The sequence below is a fragment of the Camelus ferus genome, chromosome 6, assembly GCF_009834535.1.
Source record: "Camelus ferus isolate YT-003-E chromosome 6, BCGSAC_Cfer_1.0, whole genome shotgun sequence".
Lineage (NCBI taxonomy): Eukaryota > Metazoa > Chordata > Mammalia > Artiodactyla > Camelidae > Camelus > Camelus ferus.
In genome coordinates, this window is record NC_045701.1 from 39,302,400 (window position 1) to 39,327,866 (window position 25,467).

Here is a 25,467-nt window from a genome sequence, read left to right on the forward strand (position 1 = left end):
CTATCTGGTTTTAACTAAATCTTTCAGTTAGGCTACATGGATTGCTAAGGCACACTAGTCCTTGCCCTAGTGACTCAGGTGATACTAGATAAATATGCAGATAAATTACAGGACTAGGCAATAGCTAGTGTTAATGAGTCCCGAGTCCCAGGTTAGATCTAGTTGTAGCAATTGGTGTTGTGTTAATGATGTAGGCATACATATTGAACATATAGTGTTTTTTAGGGGAAAAAATTGATCAAAAATGCTCCAGAAACAAAAACAAATCTTAGTTAAAATAGTTTAGTAGTGATATGGGTCACACTGGTGGGTCTTTGCTAGTTTCCGTGACTAGTGTCAAGATCATGCCCAGTAGGGAATAGATTAGATAGGGAGAAATGTCTGTTGCTTCTTCTTGGAAGCCTGGATAGCAAAGACACATCAACTCTTTTGCCTGCAATTTTGGAATAGTTACATGAAATAAAGTCAGCCAAAGGTGGAAGCCAGCTTTAAGTGCGAGAGGAAGGCCTAGACTGCATGATCTGTTTACACCCTGGCGATGTTCAAAGTTCCAAATTCTTGCTGAAGTTATTTTTTAAACTGATACACAAACATACTCATCCAAGATAGACTTTCCCTTTCCTTTTGTAAAACTTTGGAAATTATTTTGTAAGAAAAACTAGTCTTAATTCCTAAAGCTAAATGACATTATTTTGAGGGAAGTAAGTATATCCTTACCTGTAGTTTATGAATTGACTACCAAGATTATTCCATGAATAACAGCAGAAATTCAAAAGCAGTCTTTTTCTGCCTAACCCACTGCCGAAAGCTAACTTGTCAGCTCATATCCAAGTTTTCAAGTTCATTGTGAATTCATCCCTAATTTGTGATACAGGCTGATCCTAACTGTACAAGAGTGAGATTTTTAGGATTGCTACGTATCTTATGTTTGTCAATCAAAATAAATGAATAAAAGAGGAAGCAAACCATTAGAATAAACAGTTGAACCTTTTGAAAAATTAGGAAAATGTTACTCTGCTTTAGACTGCCACAGGAGACTGCTCTTAATTGAAAAGAAAAGCTGTTCCTTAAGTACTAGGTAATGATGATAATACTCTAATTTTTTTAAAGATCATTTTATTTCTAGAAAATAATTTGAAAAGGCAGATATTAATGACCTTACTTCAAGACAAAAACATAGGAAGTTAAACAGTGTGCCTCAGTTCACACAATAAAATATTATAAAACCCAGAATACCATAGATTCCTAATGTTTCAGGTCAGAATGCAACTAAACCAGACACTCTCTCTTAACACTGTGAATAAAAGGATTATCTTTAAATGATCCATCTGAAAATAAGTGTGTGTTTGCGTGTATGTACGTACATGCACATACATTGCTTGTTAATTGCATTCACTTTCAGGAGTGGGTTGGGGACCCTTGTCTGTCACTGACCTTTGAGTGGCACTGGCCATTGTGGTGCCTCTGGGCAGTTCAAGGCCGCAGGTGGGTGCCCTCTATTGACCAGGATGCAGCTGCGGATTTAACCAGGCTGACTTTTGAGCTGAACTCTACTGTGGGGCCCCCTCTGGCTCCTTCCTTGCCGTCACAGGGCTAGACATTCCAAACATCAAGTTAGATACCTAGCTATGGTTTCATGCAGTAGAAAATAATGTATTTTCTACAAAGAAGTAGAAGTTTAAAAGGATGTGTTTCTAAGGTAGCAAACTGGCTTCCCATTTTATTTGTCACCTTTCTTACATTAACACTTGATATTTAACATTCTTTGCCAAGAACATGGTACTGGTATTGTGTAAAGTAGCAAGCCATAGGAGCAATGAAAACATGTAAGTGCATGAATGATGTGTTTTTAATTCTTAGAAAAAAATAGAATAAATTCAAGATCGAATTGTTTTGTAAACTCCTATTTCAGGACTTCCATGCAGTGAAAGATGCCTGTCCTCCTGCCAGAGAAGGAAGATAAGCCATCTCCCCTTTCACTGATGGTTAGATTCCCAGGGCAACTGGCTGGGCACTGCTGGAAATTCTTCAGACAATTTTTTTCTATGTGCAAAAAATAAAACAAAAAGTAGTTTTGAGAAACCCAAGCCTGTTAATAGCTATTAACCACCTGTTTATTGAGCTGATGTGTTTTAAAAACAAAAGAAATATTTTGGGCAAACATTATAACTGCTTCATATCCAAACAAACTATTGAATTAGAAAATACAGCTCGTGAGTTTTCTCTTAAGAACAAATTCATTTAAGAATCTGCTGTGACAAATCAATATCAAAATGTGTGCAAAATTACAAGAACAAACAATATTTTTGACTGGCTTGTTTATATTGAAACTATATCATTTCATGTGAAGTATGTGTAATAGAGCATTAGATTTGAAAACTCTGTGTTGAATATCATTTCTGACAGCCTTTTTTAGGGTCACTAAAATTCCAATAATTCAGTCTAGAATTGAAGTCGATTCCAGAGAAAAATTTAATATAGTCTGCTTGCCTGCCAGCTTCAACATAGTTTCAGAGCATTGAAATGGTTTGACACATTGAAATATAAAGTGCATTTGTCATATCTATTCGTGGAGTATTTTATGTGATCGCATCTAACAAAGATCAAGTTAGAGTAAAACTTACACTTTTTTTTATGTGTTTGTGAAGAGGATTTTGTTTTATCTTGTTTTCTTTATAGTCCTGATTTGATTTATTACGAAGTCCAATAAACTATTCCTAGTAATAATAAACACATTGCCTGAACTGATTTTTGAATTGCAGTGGAACATCTCCGTTACCACAATCATTTGCTGTTTCAAAGACCCATATGAGTTCAGGATGGGGTCACAGAAAGGGTACTTCATAAGTGATCATGAGGTTAGAATGGAGTTTCAAATTCCATCTCTGGCAAAATAGAAATTGTGTAATTAGAAGAAAGCTTTTAAGCCTTTTGAACCTCAGTTTTCTCATCTGTAAAATGGGGTTGATACAAATAAGTTTGTAAGTGTTTTTGCTTATTTTTTTGGTAAAGATTTAGGATGTTGTGTATAAGCCGTATCATTGCCTACCACGTAGCGGTTATTCTCTAAAAAACTGTATTATATTCTATGGCTTCTGGGAATTAGCTTCATAGAAAGAATAGAATGAAATCTGCAGAATATCCAGGTAGTAGCATACCAGGAAATAGTGAAATGAATTTTTTTTTGTGTGTGTGAAATACTGCATTACATACTGTAAAAGTTCTGTGACTTTTCTGGTACAAATCTAATCCTGGATGTTTGTTTATATATTTGAGCAGTCTGGGGCTCATGATGAGAGTGCAATGATAAAATTGATTCTGTTTAGATTCTCTTACTGAGCACAGATTAAACTGGAATAGACCTTAACATTGTGCAGCAATGCTGTTTGTGAAAGTATAAAAATCTCAATTTTTACGTTCAAATAGCCCTGTACGCATGACCTTTTATCTATAATTCAGATGTCAATTTTAATCGTTATAAATACAAATAGACCAACAGATAAATACAACTCAAACACCAGCTTTGTAAGAAGACAATTTCTGTGTCCTAGCCAAGAACTCCTAGTAATAGTTTTGCTGATATAGTTACAGTATATTATGTTAAGTGAGGAATTCTGTTCAGCAGACATGATTTCAAGACCCTAATCATTTAATATCCAATTTAAGTGTTTTATATATATATATCATCTGTTATATACACATATGTAGAAACATATTAAGATTACTGTGTGTGTATATATTTATTTGAATACTTAAAATACTAACTTTTTAAAACATTTAGTCTACAGATTTTAATATATGATTGTTTTATGATATGCCTGTATAATATAAAATGATTTGACAGGGTTGTAAGTTAAAAATGCAGTAAGTAGCCAAGACTGACATTTCCCCATGTGTGTTGTACAGAACTCAAGTTCCAGTGTGTTATAAGAATTATTTAAAAGAAGATTTCCAGGTTGAAATAAGTTTGGAAACCATTGAGTTAGGCTATTTTTACAGTAGGATATCTTAAAGCATTGAATTTGCTCCTTGCTCAATTATGTGATAATACATCATGGGAGGGTTGTGATGTGCTGTTTCCCTAACCTTTTTTAACACAAAAGCCTTTTCAATTTTTGTAGTATCTTAGAGCATTAATAATCATGAGAATATACTCTGGGAAATTGAAGTTTCAATACAATGTACTGCATAAATTTCTGTAACAGTAGGTCCAATCGGGATGAGAGCCACCTCATTTGTTTTAAATGGAGAGAATTTAATATGAAAAGTTGTTAACTAGGTGCAGTGTTGATAACTAGTAATGGAGAGGGTAAAACGAGAACGCTGACAAATTATGTAGATAACAATGTGGAAAGTGAGTACTGCCACCAGGACAAGAGGTTGGAATTAGTATGAGTTAGAAGCTTAGAGAGACCCCATGAAGATACAACTCAGATCTCTGAAGAGGGGACGTTGCCCAGTTTGTGCTGGTGTCTCTGAAGAGACAGGAGATGAGGCTGATCCTGCAGTGTTAGAAAAACAGCAGACTGTGTTCAGCTACTGCTACTGGCACTGTTGTTGGTGAAGAGACACTGCTGGTTTCATGCTAGCAGAGCCTGCCAGGAAGCCCACAGAGAGAAAATCCCTCCCTCCTTTAGCTGTCTCCCCTCAGTGTCCTCTATACCACTGCCTGACATGGAGCATCTGGCCAGACAGAAATGGGGTTTGCAGAGTCCCATCGCCAGCCCCACAGGGCAGAGCATAGGATGGTCCTGAAGCTGAGAACACCAGTTTAATTGGCACAGCTGCTTTATAAGAATCCAAACTTTTATAAAGAAATGTTAGAATTATTTTCAAAATGACCCTATTTCCATCTTAGATTGAATTTGCTATAGTAATTCACAAAACAAACCAACTCACATTATACTTTATATCCCCAGGAGCAATATTCCATTATCACATTAATATTCCATTGTTAATGTATAGTTTTCCTAAAAGAAAACAAAAGGATTAGTTTGAACTTCAGATCATTAAAAAATACGTTGTTGAAAGGCCTGTGCAGTCCCTAACTTTGCAATGCTATTCAGCACTTTTCTCCTACTGCTTCATGGGATTCATAAGCAGAGAGGCATTTGACATTTTGTATTTCTGTGGTATTGGTTGCAATTTCTCCATTTTCCTTTCTTATTTTGCTTATTTGTGCTGTCTTTTCTCTTTTGTGAGCTTGGCCAGAGGTTTGTCTATTTTGTTTGTTCTTTCAGAAAACCAGCTCTTGGTTTGATTTTTTTTCTATTTTTTAATCTCTATTTTATTTATTTCCTCCCTGATCTTTATTATTTCCTTCCTTCTGCTGACTTCGGGGTTTTTTTTGTGTGTGTTTTTGTTTTTTTGGGTTTTTTTGCTCTTCTTTTTCTAATTCTTTTAGCTGGTAGGTTAGATTGTTTATTTGAGATTGTTCTTTTTTGGGGAAGGCTTGTATTGCTATAAACTTCCCTCTTAACACTGCCTTTGCTGTGTCCCATAGATTTTGTGTGGTTGTGTTTTCATTGCCATTTGTCTCAGGCATTTGAAGTCAAATGGATGTAGATTCAAACAAAGATGCTGTGCTACTGAGGATCTGTAAGACACTACTACGGTGCTAAACTAAGGTTGTTGGTTTATGGAAGGCTTGGGTATTTGACAAACTCTGTGGGTTATTCAAAGGATACATCTTGTATGAGTCATCAGTAATGACTGAGAAATGCAGTCACACAAATGCAGTCAACAGATGACAACCTCTTCTGTCTGAGAGTCACATTTACTTAATGCAGCAATAAGAGTTTTAGCAGGCATATTTTGGGTTTATCATACGGTGTTCATGTGAAATTCTACTTACTGACAAAATCCACCTTTACATTTCTAACAGCCCAGAAGAAAGCTAAGTAGAATTAGAAGTTGAGGAATTGAGGAAGCAACTTGTATTATGGAAGAGGTCTCCTCAAAAGAATATGCAACATCTAGAGACTGTATGTTTATCAGGCTGGGTTACAATGCTTTATTTAAAAGATGCAAAAATTCGTAACAAAGTGAGAAGAAACTTGAGTAAACAGACTATGGGAAAAATTGACCTTAGAAGATGGGAGGAGGTGCTCATGACCACAACAAACCAGTCTGGGATGGAGGAGAATAAGATTCCTATTCCAAGGATATGAGAGAATAGAATTTGAAGAACAAATAATAACAGTGACTTTACTAACATTACTGAGAACTTACCGTGGGCCAGTCTTGGTGGGACTGCTTTGGGTATATTAAGAAAAAGATTAATATTGTAAGAGATTAGAGAAATGTCCTGAAGGCTGTGGACTGAAAAAGGCTGCTGGCTCTGAACTTTGGAGGGTCATTTGGGACTTTTGATGGGACCATGTTAACACAGCGAAAGTATTGGAAACTAGGTTTCAGATGTTTAAAGAAGAATCAGCAAGAAGGTAGAGTCAGTTGAGGCTACTCTTCCCAGAGCAGAGAAATAAAGATCATGTATGCAGTTTTGTCAGCTCTTTCTCAGTGCTTATGACGATAGGTAGGTTTAAAAATTCAGAAGGTAAACATTTAATACTGATATTGTTAACACATCACTTCTGAGTCCAAGGTTATGGTGGACCATCAGCTGCTTTGGGAGGATAAAACAATGTGGTGATGAGAGAGACAGTGTGTGTCCTGCAAGGTGTTAGGTCTTAGATCTAACAGAGATGTTGAGTAAAGTAACTTAAGAAACACATGCTATTTAGAAATCATCCACAGGAGTTACAGGAATATGAAAATAACTTTGAAAGCAATTTTTTGCTGTTTTGCTGTAAGATGGTCATCACTCTTACATGCACTCTACAAAGGATTTATTTTGGTAGAAACTTTGACTAGTTTCTCTGAGGTTTCTGAGTAGTGGCTTGTAATCAAGACATATATGGAAAATGTTACAAAGGTGACCCGCATCTTTCCAATGACTTAGTCTAACTCAGTGTGGGAGAAACTTTTCTTTTAGCTCCTTGATTTGTAAGTTAAAGCCAATTTCATAGACTTTAAAAGGTCTTTAAAGGGTCTTTTCTAGTAAAAGGACGTCTATAATTTGAGTAGAATCTGAAGTCCATCTCAGATACTTGAATGGCTATGTTTCAGTACCTGTTGTCAACAAAATAATCAATAGTAAGAATACGAAAGAGTTTTATTTGAGCTAAACTGAGGAGTAGGCCAAAAGCCCACTTCCTAGATTACTCTGAGGCAATGCTCTGGAGAGAATGGCTTCTAGCACAGTTTTATATCTTGTCAGAACAAAGAAACATGAACAAATCAGGAATACATTTCTTCAAGTTAAAAAAAAAAAAAAAAAGGAAAAGAGCAGATGAGCAGGTATACAGTGAGTCAGTATGGCCTTGGCACCGGGAGAGAGTCTTATCACCAAAGGAGGACTAGCATTGGCATCCCAGGAAGAGAGAGAGGCATTTAATCTTTACTTTTAACATGGACATTCTTTACTTCTGGTCAGTGTGCCCTTTTCTTTAGTAATTAAAGCAGATGTACAATGTATGTTTGATAGGCCACAAACAGGCTACTTTAGTTAGCATAAAATTCAGGTTAACTCATGTAAAAGCCAGAATAACTTCCTTACATCTTAATATATGAAAATTTCTTATTATCGGTTGTTAAAATCAATTTCATAGACTTTAAAAGATCTTTAAGAAGTCTTTTCTAGTAAAAGGACCTCTATTTCTTTAACTCTAAAGTCCATCTTGGATGCTTGAATGGTTATGTTTCATTACCTATCATTTGCAATACACAGATGGGAACCTTCCAAATTGTTATTTCCTTTTAAAACAACAAAAAGGTCAGTTTTCAAATCTTCTGTAAGCTACTGGGGTGCCTTAAAGTGGACTTTTGGAGGAAATCATTTCAAAATATCATTCTGCTCGGTAAGGGTGGCCTTCCAGTTGAGTCACAAAGGTGTTACATCTCAATATTTTACTGAACCTTCTCCATACAGACTTAGCTGATAACTTAGAAGTTAAACAGTTCGCATGCTACTTTCTGCTCCTTACGAAGCTACTTTTGATTTATTTTACAAGAGCTAACCCTTTTTAGGAATTGTGTGTAGTGATTTGTGTAATTCCTCAAAAACTTACCAAGATGAGCATGTGTTGTGGTTCAAATAGGAATGGAATGTAAATAACTGAAATAAATGAGCAAACAAGTGTATATGCACACATACATGCATGTATATACTTACATTTGCACATAAATATGGATGCATATACTACTTCCCCCAATTTTTTTGATGGGCTGTTTATGAATGTGTTCCTTTAAAATAACTTACAGTACATGACTAAGATAAATATTACACTAGGGGAACACTAGCTACTTAACCAACCCCAAGATTTCAATAGTTTAACAGCATACTTCCTTATTTCAGAATTTTCCAACATGCACACAGAATGATACTGCTTCTGTCAGTTCTTTCAGAGACCCAAACTGACAGAAGCTATGCCAGGCTTCCTGAGTCATTCTGAGTGTTGTCTCTGTCCTGGTTACCTAGAAGCAAGAAGAGTAAGCAGCATCGCCTGGGGAAGTTTATAACGGGCCAGGCCTAGGACAGCACCCAGCCGCTTCTGCTCATGCTCTGTTGATGGGAACTCAATCACATGGCCACATTCAATTGCAGGGGAATCTGGAACATACAGTCCAACTGTATGCCCAGGAAGAGAAACTGATATTTTGGTGTACTACCTATGGTCAGAGTATCTAATAAATACTGATTTTTAGAAAGTTTTAATAGGTCATTGCTTTGTAATACAAAATCACGTAGAACATGCTCTTAATGATCATATTCATTCCTAATTTATGTAATTAATGTACAGTGATACGTATTAGTATTGCAGCACTATCTTTGTGTTGCATTGTGGAGTAGGGAGGACGGGGATTTAAAGCCTAAGGGGATTTGATTAGTTGAAGAGGGTCTCAGACAAAAAGTATTTGAGAGCTATTGCTGAACATCTAGGTTTACCTGAAACTGATTAGTGAGAAGCCATTCTGAGGATTCTACCTCTACTGAAGGGGTCTCACTTGCAATTTCTAGTATTTACTCTCACAACAGAGAAACTGCCTTGCTGTTGAAACGTTTATATTAACTAGGATGGTAACAGTTGTCTGTGGAAGTCTGATATTAATGGTATTTCTTTGTGTTACTTTGCTATGATAATTTAGATTTGATTATATTACAGAATGGCCAAATTTGTTTTGCAAAAATCAAGAGCTTTTTGAAGACTTGCTCAATTCTTTAGACAATAATGTAGAAATCTACCTATAAAAGGACATGGATTTCTGAGAGAGAACAAATAAAATCCTATTGAAATTGGAATTTTCTCATTTAAATTACCATATTTTATTTAATAAAATCATAATTAATACTTACATTGATATTAAATATCTGAAATATTTTTGTTATAATCAATATATGCCACAAGAGTGAATGAAAGCAACAAATTGATTATTTAGTATCAAAATCTTCCTTGACATTTTTGTGTGTCAGTTGACTGATTTTTTTCCCCTTTCACTTCCATATCAGCCAATACAGAAATAGCCTAAATTTACGCTCTCAATATTTCCACAATTTTGTCAGGGTTGAGGAATAGGTAAAAGTTAGGATTATTTACTGTTGAAAAATGTGTCATTATTTCTTTAAGGGCAACGTTTATATCAGATTTGAAGTAGACCTCAGATTTAAACTGCATAGTCTAGTGCAACTCCCCATCTTCTTACAGGGAATTATGTTGACTGACTCTTAGATATGAATTTTTGTCTTTTTTTCTCTCCCAGTTCACATTTTATTTTCTCATGTTCAAAAATACTGCAATGTGATGGAATAATGTTAAAGTATTATCAATATGAATATGCAGTATTATCAACAGGTATCTTTAGATACGGGAGTTAGAGGTGGGAAGACAGATTAACAAAATAAAGGAATGTCTTTAAATAATGATTTTAAAGTTAATTGACATAATAGCACCATCTATAACAATTCTAGAATGTTTATAGCCCCCACTGTCCTTCAGGAAGAAAGTAACTATAAATATTTTACATGTGAAGTTCACAGAAAATGTTAATCTTGCCCTTGTATTCTCTTTCATCTATCCTCTGTGAAACTTGATCATCAACCACGGTTCTTCTTTCATTCAGTTAGCTTTATGTTGGAGAGGACGAGTTGTACATTTCAGCCTTTTTGAAACTTGATAAAATCTACAACTCTACAAATTTAAAAAATAAAACCTTGTTATACATATGCTTGTTATTTCAGTAAGATCAACAAAATGTTTAGGAGCACAAACAAATTCATTAATTATCTTTTGTATCTAGGGCAAAATATAGCAGGCAAGTTGAAAAATGAATTGTTTATTTTTTGAGGGGCTGGGAATAAAGAACAATGAAACTTCCAAATAAAAGTAGTGTTGGACCTTTTTGCTGTGGATTTGAAAATAAGTCCAGAAGGCTGAGCTTAATATAACATGTGGCAGGTGGCCTGCGTTTGCCTGGAGAATTCCTTTAGGGCAAGACAGCTCAGCAAACACATAAATCCTTTTTTCTCTGTTATCTAGTAGCACATTTAGTTGCCATGGGGATTTTATTTATGCAGCAGATCCTCTGCAGTTCAGTTTGTGCCTAAAGTTTAACCGTACAGCTGTTACCGTAAATGCTACATGGCAATATTTTCCAAACATAGACCCTAGAACAAAAAGAACATTTTTTCCCAGCATTGATTTTGCTTTTTATGTTCTGAAACATCTTAGTAAAGTATTACTATATACCAAAAAAACTTCACAAGTTCCAGCCAAGCAGTTGGTATCATTTAATGTTACTTAAATTGTTCAATTGCAAATAAAAATGTGGCAAATGTATTTTTGGTTAGGACAGAATTTTACAAGTTTAACTGAATAGCTTATTACTATGCTATGTAGTTAAGCTGATTTTTAAATTTTTCCCCAGGACTGTTACTTCTTAAAGTAATATAGATCAAATACAGTAATATATATACTTCTTAAAGTAATAAAACAGAAATACTTGCTACTTTACAGTGTCTCACTTCCACAGCTCTTTTAACACTTTTTTCCCCTACTGTTTTTAGTGGAGGAGGGAGGAAAACAAGATAGAAAAATAATGATTGCTTTCACAACAATCAAAGGATATCTAAGTTTCTCCAGCTCAGGGCTAGGTCCTGATTTGGAATGAATTGCTTTTGTTTAGTCTTGATTTGTACTACGCCAGATAAATCACCAATATGTCTCCTTTGTGTGAACAGCATGGATTGGTCAATGAAAAGGGGAACTGATACTTTTAGATGGAGTGCATAAAATTACCTCACACCATCTGTGTCACAGTGCACCGGGAAAAATGATGCAAGGAGAGCTTGAAATTCAGGTAAAGTTGTTCCCTTAGAAGGGAAGTAAAGCATTCAGAATCAAGATATATTGTTCACATCTTCCTCCCCATGTTACATTTCTGGTACGTTATGCGGATTGTTTCAGAGAACTATTGAGACATCATCCTTACGGATGGTTCTGCTCTACATAGAGGCTCAATATATAAAATTTGAAGTGATACACTAAACGAAAGCCTTCTATTTAATGCCTTATATTCTGGGCAGTAACCAAGCAGGTTAATGTTAAAACTGCATTTCTGCTGTGGCAGTCATTAAAGATTCTCTCTGCTAGGAACATACACCTTTCAGATATTTCTTCTATCGTAAATGGCCACATAAGTCTGAAAGTGAGCTTTGATGTAATTACTGGAATAAATTAGAGAATTTAAATGGCAGTTGTTAACAGGTTTTGTCTACAAGGTGGATGCTATGGGCGTTGAAGGTTCCATACCTCCTGTGAGAGGTGACTGGACTCTTTTGCCATTGCTGCAAATTTTTAGCAAGTGTTTCATGTCACTTCTTAAGGGGTTTTGGAAGACAAACATATGTTTCCTTGTACTCATAATCAGCAATGATGTTCAAGTATTCAGTTTTAATTGCTGACTTTTTTCAAGAAATGAGATCACAATCTCGTTGACTCATTATGGCACTGCTACTCAAAGTGTGGTCCATGGACCAGTAGCCTTGGCATCACCTGGGAGCTTGTTAGAAAAGTAGAATCTTAAGCCCACTCTCCTTCCCACATACGGAGTAAGGGTCTGAATTTTGACAAGACCCCAGCTGATTCCTATGTGTGTTAAGTTTGAGAAGTATTGGTGTATGAGCCACAAAACTAGAGCTAAAGGTACACCTAAGACTATTGTGAAAGGGAAGGATGATTTTATCAGCTGTTTTATGACCTGCTAGTAGCCGACCACCTTAGCACTCTTTTTATTCTTGTCATCTGTATTTTTATCTCATACACACCCCTCATTTCTCTCTGTGCTCATTCTTTTCTCCCTCCAGCCCAGTGATAATTGGTACCAAAATTATCTTTCAGAGATGCAAGTTGACTAGCTATACTGTACTACTCAGAATTCTTGAGTCACTCACCATTTGTTTATTGGTCCAATCCACCTTTTTGTCCTCCTCTCTCAACAGTCTGTTTTATGAACCTTGATCTAAAATCACAACAGATGACTCACCATGCCCTGGGCACACAATACTCTTTATTTACAAATCCGTACCCTTTCATGTGCTATTTCCTCTTCTGGGAATAACCTCTTATTTTTCAGCTGCCAGGCTTCTACATAGACTTGAAGAGCCAGTGTTTTCTAGGTGAGGCATCCACTTTTTAGGCCAATAGTTAGTTGCCTGCTCTGTAGGGTATCTGTGGTATTTATGCAGATCTCTGATAGAGCACTCAGGGCACCATATTTTTATTTACTTGATGAGTCTGACTCCCTCACTAGACTGATTGCTCCTTAAAGACAATTCATTTATCCAGTATTCCCAACAGCTAGGAAAGTACCCAGCCCATAGCAGGTGTATGTTAAGTGCTTGTTAAATGGAGTGCCAAGTCCATTTGAAAGGACACCTTTTAACCTTTTTGGCAGTCAGAACTGCTGATAAACAGACTTCAGAGTAGATCAGTCCACTTTTTCTCTGCCATAACCTCTTTTAAAGAAAAATAGCTTCCAGTTCTGTGAGGATCATGTGAAATATTGTGGGAATAGGCAGGATAATAAAGGACCACATACAAAGTAGGATATGAAAAAGAAAAGGGCCTGAATTAAAAAATTACCAAAGCTTGAATGCTCAGTTGCAGAGAAACTGGTACACTGGAGAAAACCAAGAGTGAAATAAAAATGGGTTCCAAGGATTTGATTATACTTAATGTGAAAATTATATCACCTTTTATTAGAGGTAGAGGACCCATCAGTCACCACTTTGGTACTTGGGTGAGGATTAGAAGTTTATCTTTGGGATAACAAAACTTTGTGTGCATTAAAGCAGTATATTTTACTTTTATGAGTATGATTTCCACATGTGCAAATGATACTGCAGTGTTAACAGTATTAATAGAGGGAAAATGAACACATTGGAGTTTTCTTCAAATATAATTGGTAGGGGTTTGTATCAAGCTATGATTATTTTCAGTTTGTATGAACATTTGCATAGAAACAGTGCAGTCTGTAAAGGAGTGTACTTATGCTTTTGGACTAGACATACTATTATACATTTTCACCTTGTTTGCTTTATACCAACTGCTACAGTTTGAATCCATGGTGGTATTTCTAAATTGCATTGTTGAAAATGTGCAATGAATAGTTTCAATAATTCTTCAGTAAAAGTGGAAAACTTAACTACGTGACCTTCGCCTTTCCCTAGAAGAGGGAAACTTTAGATGGACTTACGGAATCTAGTTTGAATAACTAACAAAAATATGGCTAGTACTGTCTGAGATGAGGCATTGCTCATGACAAGTTTAATTCCTGCCCAATTCAGTCGTTCTTCATTGATCTACATTTTGCAGAATAAAGGTCACTAAAATGAGAGTCGGGTTTTGGTTCTAATAATGCTATTATCAGTGATGTTGGGTAAGTGTTATAAAGAATTTTTGGTACTTCTAGTTCTCAGCCTGATGTTACTCTACTCAATGTGTAATAACCTACAAGTTTCACTCTTACCACACAGCTTGTCAGGTTTGAAATACCCTATAATTATTAAGGAGATGGAGATGGTTAAGAGTCAGCAGGAGAAACAAAGACTGAGAAGATCCAGAATAAAACAATTTAAGGGGCCATTTACCATAGAGAAATGTTTTATTGAAGACATCAGTAAGAGATCACAGACAGATTTTTATTGTGGACCTCTTAATTATAAAATCACTAGAATGAAAAGTTTGTTTCCAGTTATGCAGAAGCTAAAGAAAACAAAGCAATACTTGTACTAATTAACACTTCGAGAGTATTAGTTACTTATTTTTGAGGAAGTATTTAGAGAACCTGAGAATCCCTGCTAGGCTGTCAGTGCTGCACAGGACAAGGATATACTTCTATTTAGAATATAAAGGACTGTCAGAAATAGTGCTGTAAATAGTCAATGATGGTGTGCTTTAGCAGTTACTCTAGAAAATCACAGGACACATTTGGGACATAGACTGGAGGAACTCAAGAAAAATCAAGTTATACTAGAGAGAAAATGGTAAGCTTAAGACAGATAAGATAAATACAAACTAGAGGAGAGAGAAAGATTAAACAGTTGTAGTATGTTCTCTGGGTTTCTTTTTTGGCAGTCTGAAGAGGATCAATTAGTATTAATATGCTGAAGTCTGTAATGCTCACAGTGTTTCCTATGTAGCTATATTTCTTTGGGAAACTAGACTATTACTGAAACCATTTCTGAAACTTTTTTTCCCTAATATTATCAGGATAGATGTTGGCCACTGAAAGATTTTCCTGGGGTACCTGGAATAAGAAAGGGTATCTCACCTGTATTGTAGAGGCAGCATGTAGCATCTCTGAATACTCTGAAGCCAGGCCACTTGGGTCCATCTCCTGGCTCTGCCTTTAACTGGTCAAGGAAACCTGAGCAGGTCACGTAATTGCTATGTCTTGGTTTCCTCATTTGTAAAATGGGGGTAATAATGTTATTAACCTCTAAATAGTTGGGAAGATTAAATTTAATATCACATAGAACAAAGCACTTAGAACAAATATTTTATAAAAAACGAAAACATGAAATTGATAAATGTCCATATTCTCTGTGTTGGAAGACAGTGCTGTTTGAAGACTAATGTTTGAAGAAAACCTTAATGTAGCAGAGGAAATTGATAGGATGAGACTATTCCAAGACAGAGTATTTAAATAAGAGGGTGAGATACTGTCTTTTAAGCAAATTTTATAATGCAGTGTAAAACAAGAAAGATGCTTAGACATAGTAATTAGTTTTGGAAAGGAAGAGAAGACGTTACAGGAAGAAAAGGGCAAAGATGAGTTGCAAAACATAAAGAAGTGAAGTTATGACTGCTTTTCAAGGCCCATGACAGGGAAATGCCTTGGGAAGCTGTTAGGAATAAAAAGTGGAAGGTAAATTTGGAATAGAATTAGTACCAGAAGCTAAAGAACTACCTACATTAACAGAATGAAGAGGCAAGAAGGGAGAGATACCTAAAGCATGGAGGAAAAGGATGTACTGCTTCTTCCGCTAAACTACTGGCTCCTTGAGAGCAAGGATTTGGACTTTGTAAGGCCCAACCCTGTGCTTATCATCATATGATAGACACTTAATAAGTACTTAGTAAATTTATGAATGAGATAATCTAATCTAATTTGATTAATTCATGAAGGAATTAAATTTATCAACTTTTCATGAGCACTAGAAGGCAGTAGGTCATGTATGAAATGTGATTTATTTAGTGCTTAAGTATAAAGGAATAAGGGAGAGTGCAGTTTATTTTCAGGAAACAGAATTAGTGAATTTAAGAGTCAAGGAAATAGTGAGATTTCAGAATTACTCAGATGAAATTATTTAAGAAAATGAGAATGTGTTTTCTCCTTAAATTTCTGTTAAATACAGAGGTATTAAGGATTGAGAAGTAAAATGGCTGGAAGAGAAGTGAAAGTGTCATCAATCAATGAGAAATGGCAGAATTTTTAAGTGAGAATGTGACTTCTTTCTGAAGTTTATAGAGAATTGACTATTGCATTGACATATTTTCAGAGGTTCCCAGTGTATTTTTTCCTTAAATGAGGAGAGAGAAATGTCTGTGAAACACAGTTGCTTCCTGTTTCATAAATTAAAGGCCCTAGACACGTTCAAACCCAGGGTATGAAATATTTGTGGGACTGTTATGGCAACAACTAGAAGCAGGGGCTAGAAGAAAACACAAATCCTTAAACTAGCTGTTAGGAAGGAAGATCACAGAATGCTTAATTAATTAAACAAAAATAGTAGATAGTTGTTAGATAATTGGGTTATTTACTTTTCATACACAAAACATTAAATAGCATAAAGGATTTGGGGGGCAACATTATCCATTCAGATTATCACTAATTTGGAAAACATGCTCTGTAAGAGCACCAAACACAAATGGCAACTAGTGTTCTAGCGAATTGGAAAAAGATGAGGGTCCTGAGGAGAGTCAACCTTTAGCCTTTAGCTGTATGCTTTGGTGTAGCTACTCTGTGCGAAATTAACTGGCAGATTTAGGAGCCCTGCAGTATGATCATTGTTTTCAGACTGCTGTCTTCTGTTGGTGGTCAACTGTTTAAATTTCAAAATGAATGGCAGCTTTTTCTAAGTTAAACTTTCCCTAATATTTTGCTTAAGTCTTCAACATCAAGCACTCTCTACCTACTTGCAAGTGATAGAAGACAGAAGAGAGTCAACAACAAATGATAAACTGAATACAGTGTTTAATTCATTTGACAGATCTTTGAGTACCTGTTTCATACCAGACAAAGGCTAACACGGAACAAAAGGGGTGCTGCCCCTGTTCTTCAAGTGTAATTTAGCTGAAGTCTCCTGGCTTTGCTATGATCAAATTCCTAGAAATGTTAAAAATTTAGATCCTCAGGTGCTGCCTTGAGATGGTTTCTGTTAGCTGTGTGTATGGGGTTGGGTGAGGGGAGGAGAGTGGTGGTGGTCCAAGATTTGTTTTGTTACTCTGGCGATGGTGATGCATGTGGTATGAGAACACACTTTCAGACCCGTTGGGCTAGTGGAAGATGGAGGGTTATTGCTGTGCTACAGAGAATCAGGGTGTGGTACGAGTACAGAGCAGATGTGCCTAATGAGGAGGGTGGGGTAGGGTGTGAAGGGGAGCCAATCACAGAAGGATCTTCCAGAGCAAGAGGGATCAACTTGGATAAATGATGGATAGGAAGGGCTTGACCAGGATGAAAGGATTTGGATGGTGGAACTGTAGGGAGGGAAGGGGTAGCAGACTGCTCCAGACAGGAGGAAGGGCAGGTTTAAAGACTGACAGCTCAGGTCCTTGCTCTACTTGGCATGCCCCTCTTGCACCTAACGTTGTGCCGGTGTTCAACAAGCATGTACTGAACCGACTTCACTCACCACTGAAGACAAGACTTGTTCCCACCTCTGAAGAAACTCCTGCTTGGGGACATGTATGAATCATGTAGTGTAAATGATTTAACTTTGAAATGCTTGTTGGTTGCAAAAATACATGTAACACATGAGGTTTGAGACATAATAAAAGACAGTTCTGATTTCACCTCCCAATTTAGAGGACAAAAACCTTACAGTACCATTAAGTTTGCTTTGATTTCCCCTGACCCCACCCTGCACTAAGATATCCTGATTTTTTTAGTTTATTGTTCCCTGTTGTTGATTTTTTATTTTAACTCTAAATAAATAATTTTGGGCAGGTTCTATAGTAACATCACATCCTCCATGCATTGCAGTTTGATTTTTGTTTTCCTTGTTTCTGATTTTAAATGTGATTCTTCTGATAATTCACTGCCAAGATATTGTGTAATTTTTTTCATGAGTATCTTTCATTTAGTGATGGAAATCTCTTTGTATTTTGAGTATGCTAAGAAGAGTTTTACTTGTTGATTATGAATTTGTGTGGAATTTGATCAAGTGGTTTTTCTGCTTGTGTCTGATATCTGCTGATTCTTCACCTTTATTGATGTGGTAAATTACATTTAAAGATTTTTCTGGTATTGAATTTCTAGTATAAAACCAACTTGGCCATGCGATTTTTCTATTTCATATACTGCTAGATTTAGCTTCCTAACATTTTGTTGTAGTTCTTTTTTCATTTACTGGGATTTTGTGAAGTGACACCCTTGCAGGTTTTTTTAATGGTCATATTCTTACTTGGCTGAATCTCTTGTTTTCTTAATATACGAAAACATGAATTCAGGAATTTCATCAACTTGGTTGGGCCATGCAGGTCAAGTTTTATTAGAAACTTTTGAATAGTGGGACACTAGTATACAATTTTAAACATCTCAAAAGTATGCTTGTTAAATATTAAATACTAAATATACAGTGATTTAAGAATACAGCTGTTAGAATTTTGTTGTTGTCCAAAAAATGTATAGTCATCAGTGAAAGAAGACTTCAACTGGGGAATAGAAAGAGTCTTGCTGTATAGGTTAAGGAATCCCCCTTCCATAGCCTCTATTTTGCCCGTGTCCAAATGCCTTCTCAGATCCCATCATGAACCAGGGATCTCAGTGCCTCTCTTTGCTCAGTCCAGGGCTCAGTTTGCTCTCCTGTGGGTAGCCTCTGTTACTTATATTACCTTGAGGTTCTACTTCCAGATAAGCAAGGCTGCAGAAAAGACAATGGTTTTCCCCTGCTGCTTTACAAAAAGAGTCCATTTTTGGATTCTACAGGATTGGTTACTTAATGTCTTAGAAATCTGGCAGGTGCTGATCACAAAAACAAACATGGAGAAGTTAGAAAGCTTCCTAAGTTCTCCTTGTGTTGGTCTCCAGTTCCTTACTCTTTGTTTTCAGAAAAGTAAATGGAAAATCCTGGGGCTTTGCTATTGAGGATGTGCCTCATCTTCCTAAATCCTTACCCCATAAATAACAGTCTGCTGGATCCACTGAAATACATCTCCCTCTCCTCCTTCCATAATAGATTCACTTGATACAAATTCTTAAAGCAATAAATAGACAATCTGTGTCCCTAAGAGTTACCACTAAGGGATACCTAGATTTACAAACTTCTTCCCAGATCAGGAAATACCTGGCTTAGACCTGTGTAGTTAAAATGGGGTTCTACCCTTGTTGGAAGCAGAGAAACAGGTAAAATTTTGCTTTTTCACATTTCTGAGAAGTATACAAAGCTGTGATAGTTTAATGTCAGTAATAAAATTTTGGAGTGATTAGGATAGTAAAAAAAAAACCATAAAAATTAGTGAACTGAAAAGTCTCACTTAAATCACAGTGTTACTGTATTTTAGTGGAAGGTTGGGGACAACTAAAACAATTAAAAAATGAGCAGAAGTAAAGAAAAACAAAACAAAGAAAAGGATAATTAAATTGGTTGTATGTACTTTAAAAATGTATACTGCATTTGTCTACCAATGTATAAATGTGGGATCTATGTGGGAAAAATAATTTTTTGTTTCTCAATTAACAATGCAAGTTAAAGCCCATTAAAGAAAACCTCAAGAGATTTTTCCATTTTTCTTGTTATAGTATTTTGTTGTATTAAATATTGCTTAATACAGTATTATGAATGGGTTGGAAACACATTATTTTATACATATATCCATTTTGATTTTAAAGAATAATTGAGCAGAATAAGATATTTCAAATAAAACTATTTGGAAATACAGTTTTGTGCTGTATTTTCTTAAGTGTAGTAGGGGAAGGTAGCATTAACATTTATATTTTTGAAAAATTTCCATCAGATTCCGTACCCTGTGAGTAAGAGTATGAGTTTCTAATTACTACACTTCTACAGCTACACTGGTACCAGCCATTATAGGATCCTCAACAAATATTTGAAATGAATGAATTGAATAAACCATGCTACTTAAAGATTTTGTATCTGTAAGGCAATATCATTCTTGTCTGTGGTGTTACTTTCAGACAGAAGGCTGTTCCCAACCAGAAAAGTTGATCATACTCACATGTTACATGAAATATTATGTCAGAAAGCCTTTTTCACGTATGCTCTTACTGAAATTGGAATAGAGTTAGTCATCAACCCCCATGTACCATTCTTTTCGTATACTGACATTCTCCCTATAAAATCACTTTCAGCCTCATTCCATAGAATTTTTCTCCAGGTCTTTGTAACCTGAAGAACAGCACCACTACAGGAACCAGGGGCCAGGATCTCTGGCCTCTGTTCTTTAGATACTTTGCTGGGTGTGGTGACAGAAAAGTCACTGCGGCCCTAGGCTCCAGTTACAGGATGTGTAAACTCGTTGATGGGGCCAGCTCATCTTCAGGGTACTTCTAGTTTAAAATTCTGTGAGTCTAGACAAAAGGATATAACTTAGGAATTTTTCTTTCTTTTCTATTTAATAATGAAAATGTGGTGAGGAGGGAAGTGGAAAAGTCATTATGGAATTGACATTCAGGGACATCTTGGCTCAACAGATATAAATATTACTTGATCACTTATCCCAAAACTATTGCTGTGATCTCCTAAATGAGACAAATTCCATTTTCATCACTGGCTTTTAGGTACCTGCTCTTCAGTATGTAACCACAAGTGGGTCTTCTGCCTTTTTTTTTTATACTCGCTGAGATTGGTAAAGAGCACTAGGTTTAGGATCTTGTGAAGCAATGTTACTGAAGAAGTTTGGTTCATTTGCCAAGCACATTAATCTTTTGATCTTCCACACACAATTTAAAAATGCCCAAATGATTGTAGTCCATTTTGTTGATCCAATTGCAGTAGTTTTAAAAGCCAACACAGTTACGGCAGTAGTATATAACTAGCACATTTTGTGGTGTAGCAAACATGTTCTTAGTTGCAGATGTGGAAATGGGTGTGTACATAGAATTGTATGTCCAGAGGAGTTAGTTACCTTTTAAAAGCAAGGATCTTAGTTACTTTGTTCTCTACAGTACTAGATGAATGGCTAATTGGGGCAATAAAGAGAATATGCAATTAAAAATTTTAAAGATATTTTAAAGATAAAATTGGAATTTTTTTTAAAACTTTTTTTAAACTTCAATACATTTTATTCACAGTTCTATGGTTAAAAACAACAGATCCTACCATCTGTCTTTGCTGTGGCTCCCTAATAGTGTATAACATGTGCTTTTGTGACTTTTAATTTAGGATATTTTTTCCCATGCCTGACATAGAACTGCTGCCATTTACTGAGTAATTCCTGTGTTACATTTTTTTCTGATATGACAATTATAATTGATAAAGTAATGGAAGTATGTTGATTTCATGACATTTCTTTAATACTCAGTTGCTTCTTTAAGGCTATAACAGATCATAGAGGAGGATTTGTTTTACCATTTTTTTTTTTAAGTGAAATAAATTTTCAGTTGATCGCCCTCTGAACTCTCCTTAAAATAAGTTACTTATATACTCTCTTAGTTTTTTTATTTTTACAGACTTAGAGCCACACACTGTCTCAGCAGGCATGGGCTATTCTTAAGGCAATGTAGAGGTTACCAGTGCAAGTGAAGATGCTGAGAAGGTGAATGGGGTCAGGAGGAGAGGAACAGTCTTTGAACTGCAGGTTTATTTTTTCTTTCCCTTGATACAAAATAAATGAATGTGTAAATTAACAATCAGTAAAATAAGCATGATGTGGGCTTAAAAATCATTGGTATTTCTGTCTCATCTTAACTGCTTTGAAATCAGTTATACTTCGTGGAAATGTTGCCATTCGTATTTTGTTATCACGTTGTGCACTTTGGAATCTTTATGCCACTTGTACAAAAAAAAGGTAAAGATAATCTTACAGTGAGTGAAAGGGGGAAATGTAATTAATGTCTTATGCTTTTAGGGAGAGTTGTCTTCCTAATACATTTTAAAAAAAGAATTTTGAATTGATGACAAGCTTTGCTTGTATTGTATTTGTTACTTAAATTTCTTCATTTTTAACACCATAAATATAGAAATAGAACCTCAATGTCAATAAATCTCATTCTTCACCTCCATTCTTTATATAGCATTTCTCCCTTCCTGAAATTCTTGTAGAGGAAGCATCCCTGATAAGTTGAAGCTTGTGTTTTAAGAAACCTTAGGAAATTCATCTGGTGCAGCTTTTCACCTTGAGAAAGGAAAACTAAAGTTTTCTCAGCACCTGGGTGTCTATTCTACTCTTAAAGATGTACAGAAAATTTAAAACCATACCAGAGTCAACTGTGCTCACTGCTCAGATGAACTTTACTCTATGACCCAAAGCCCCCAATTTGAGTATCCTTATGGTCGTCTTTACTGTTCTGTGACTCTTAGAGCAAGTTGCAATACTAGATTCCTTGGGAATTAAGAATGCAAAGATACTTTACTTCCCTCAAGGAAGAACTAGTTTTCAGTCTCTCTTGTGTAATAGTGTTTTATGTGTGGAAGACTAATTAGGTTGTCCATTTGTAATTAGGCCACTTGTCTTCCAGACTAAATAATGCAAATATTAGCTTTGTCATATATTCATTGACAATTCATTGTAATGTTTGAGCTGAGTCTTGCAGGATCAACTTGGTTTTATCACAGACACAAAGTGGGAAGAGGCATGTTAGGAGCTGGCTTTGTAGGACATCGTGACTGGTTGCAAGTATGGTATCCACGTGTTGGGGCACAGAGCCAAACAGGCTGACTGAGAGGAACTGACCTAAGGAGTTGAAACCACAGGGAAGGAGTCATTAAACAATTTCAAGTGGCTTGTATCTCAGATTAAACTGTAAGTGATATGGCAGTTGAATCAGAGGCTGGTGAGAAACTGGTAAGGTGGCAAGATGAAGACCTTGGATAAGACAGTGGGAATGGGAATTAATTGGAGATGTAAGTTCTACAGGCTGATGACCATTTTGGTAGGGGCAATGTAAAAGGCTGGTCTAGTGTGCCTCTAATCTTTCAAGCATGGGTTTCTGAGCGATGAAGTACGTTCAGGGATGCAAGGGGAGTGAGGCAGTGAGATGAGGATAACTTTGATATTTGAGTTTCCTGTAGACTTGTAGGAAGAGACTAGAAGTTTTGGAATAGGGCTCAGGAAAGATGTTAGAGATGGAAATGGAGGTTGGTGGTTGAAACCGTCAAGAGGACATGTGAAGAAGGAAGATAAGGGCATAGAAGGAGCCCTCAAAGAACACCTTCCTCAAGGAAGAATGGTGAGAGGAGGGGAAACCAGGCAGCAATTCAAGCAACCCAAGTTTGAAAGAGCAGAATCTCAGAAGCCAAGGAAATGTGTCCACGAAGCAAAGCATAGTTGAGAATGAATGTCTCATGTAACAGAAGACTGAAAAGTGGCAAGTGAGTTAATTGGAGAGCTTAATTAGGGCAGTTTCACTGAAGTACCAGTCAAAAGCCAGATGACAGTGGCTTTTTAAGAGCAAACGAAGACAGGGAAATAACTACTGCTTACTGGTAACAACTTTGCTGCAGGAATTTTTTTGGTACTTGTTTCTTCTGCTTAATTTTCATTTGAACCCTGCAAAGGAGGTATTTTGCAGATGAGAAATTGAGTCTCAGATACTTATCCAAATTGTACAGCTCGTAAGTTAAAGAGCCAAAATTCAGTCTCTAGTTCATTATTGATCTTAAATTAGTTGTTCTGTGAATGAAATACAATAGATAGGATTGATTATTATTTTGTCAATAGCTAAATAAAATATGGCTCCCAAAAGAGCAGGTTTCATGTATGTTTTATGAAACAAGACTGATAACCTATCTGTATTCTTTGTAGACTCCGCTGTTACTCAGATCATCATGCAATTGCATGATAACGTAACAACATAGAAATAAACCAAAAAAGCATATACATGTATATAAAGTATATCATGAGCATCAGGATAAAGAATCCTTTGTGTTGAAGGTGAGCACATATCCACATGCTACGTAAACATATAAGGGTGGCTCTATCTTAAGATAAACTTGGTAGCAATGAAAGGGTTTCAGATACTATATAAAACAAGTGATAAAGTATTTTGCATAGGATAAGTTGGTGAAGTTTCCCCTTTGCTAATGTGTATCACCAAGTCTTAAGGACCAGTCAGAATTTATCAATGTCTTGATCATAGTCAGAAATGTATAACAGGGCCTTAGCTAAGCCATCTATCATAACTTGTCAACTTAACTATAATGATTGGTATCTAATGAATGGCTAGGTGTCAATGACTATGAGAAAATAATTAATTGTAAATAGTAAAATAGCACTGTGCCCATGCTAGTGAATAGTATAAAATAATATACCCATTGTAAAGATGTCCATGGTTTGTAGAGAAGGCAACAAGGGCTGAGAACTTTCTATGCAAATAATAGAGAAGTATAAATAATAAGAACTTTTGCAAGAACGTAGTAATTCCTGTTCTTATGTGGCTTTCTCCTAGAGGTGTCCAAACTTTAGAGCTGCTTCTGGATGACATAATATGGTGTTCAGGGGAAGGGACAAGTCATAGAATTTCTGGGTTTGGGATTTTGGTCAATTTAGGAAAGTTTGTTGGATTGAAGTGGGACTTCAAAAATGGTGGGAAACAGTTGTATTAGGTAATGGCATTACAGATCGTTATAGAAAGTTTCAAGTAGAAAAATAAAGAAGTTGTTTCTGAGGGCCTAGCACTTAAATACTGAAGTATGCTTTATGTCTGAAAGTGAGGGGAAATCCCTTCCTTTGGAAATTCATTGGTAATGTTAAATTGCATTTTTCTATACATACAGTGCAAATTGTCTGGAATCTGACAAGTAAATTTTTCCCTAGGCATCGAAGTCTTTTAGGAAATTTTGGCTGGTTTTCTTCTTTTGATTTAGGATGGACACGTGAATTTTTTTTTTTTTTTTGATGAGATTCTAATCATGTTTTAGTTTGTATCACAGTAAAGAGGTTTTCAATGACCTCCTTATGGCTGCAGTCACTACTACTACTGTTCTCGTTTCCCTTGATCTCAGCATGGCTTTTGACACCGTCAACTGTGCTACCATTCAGAAGGCTTGAGGGAATTTTCATCCTTAAACACTCAGTCTTACATGAAAAGAATACTTGAAAAACACAGTATTGTAGGCAAATAGTTTATCTAAATGGTTTTTTCCAAGAATACTGAAAATTCCATTTAGCTAAAATAATAGCATATAGAGGTCTGATTATTTTAATTTAGCTTTGGGAACATTTTCCACTTTATCCAGCTACCAGAACCTGTTTTTAAGGAGATTGTGGCCTCTGATCTGTCTGGTTTGCCAGGAGCATAGATGACTGCACCTGTAAGGAGGCCCCTTCTGTCCTACTGAAGTGAGTACCATGATAAACCAACGGAATTTTGTTTTGAATCAGAATTTACCTGGCACTGTTTAGTTGTGGTGTCTTGCTGACGTGAAATTAGTCATTTCCGTACCTAATATTGTGTTACTGTGTTAATCTGCATGGATGATGTAATGTCTGAGTTACCTGATCT

At 36.0% G+C, this 25,467-nt stretch overlaps 1 protein-coding gene and 1 long non-coding RNA gene across 5 annotated transcripts in view; one reads left to right on the forward strand and one right to left on the reverse strand.

The window, feature by feature from the left end:
* Positions 1 to 25,467, forward strand: part of NPAS3 (neuronal PAS domain protein 3) — a 799,363-nt gene that overhangs the window by 144,617 nt on the left and 629,279 nt on the right. The gene's annotated exons all lie outside the window — the stretch shown is intronic.
* Positions 9 to 22,725, reverse strand: LOC116664225. The gene is made up of 4 exons (XR_004320626.1): positions 22,716 to 22,725; positions 11,071 to 11,075; positions 7,390 to 7,400; positions 9 to 113 (listed from the first exon to the last, which is right to left on the reverse strand). It is a non-coding gene; the product is annotated as an uncharacterized LOC116664225 (long non-coding RNA).